Raw genomic sequence first — 358 nt, 5'->3', positions numbered from 1 at the left:
ATATATATATATATATATATATATATATATATATATATATATATATTTATATATATATATATATATATATTTATATTTATATATTTATAATATATATATATATATCCCCTCAGGCGTTGCGCGTTGTATTGGGGCTGCATGCATGCACTGCATGCATGCTGCTTCTATCTACAGTGCGTGTCAGATGAAGGGGTAAACTAAAAAGGAATATCTTTGTTTGTTTGTCTCTCTTTTTATTTTATTAAATAAATATAAAACATAAAGAGAGACACGTTCTGAAGATATCCTACATTTTAATATGTTTTTTATTCTCTTTTTTTTGATGCATGCAAACGCATGCATGCGCATGCATTTGTTT

This window comes from Eimeria mitis, genomic scaffold, assembly GCF_000499745.2.
Source record: "Eimeria mitis Houghton genomic scaffold, Emh_scaff3058, whole genome shotgun sequence".
NCBI classification, from domain to species: domain Eukaryota; phylum Apicomplexa; class Conoidasida; order Eucoccidiorida; family Eimeriidae; genus Eimeria; species Eimeria mitis.
The sequence above is the reverse complement of the archived record's forward strand: the minus strand, read 5'-3'. Positions refer to the sequence as shown.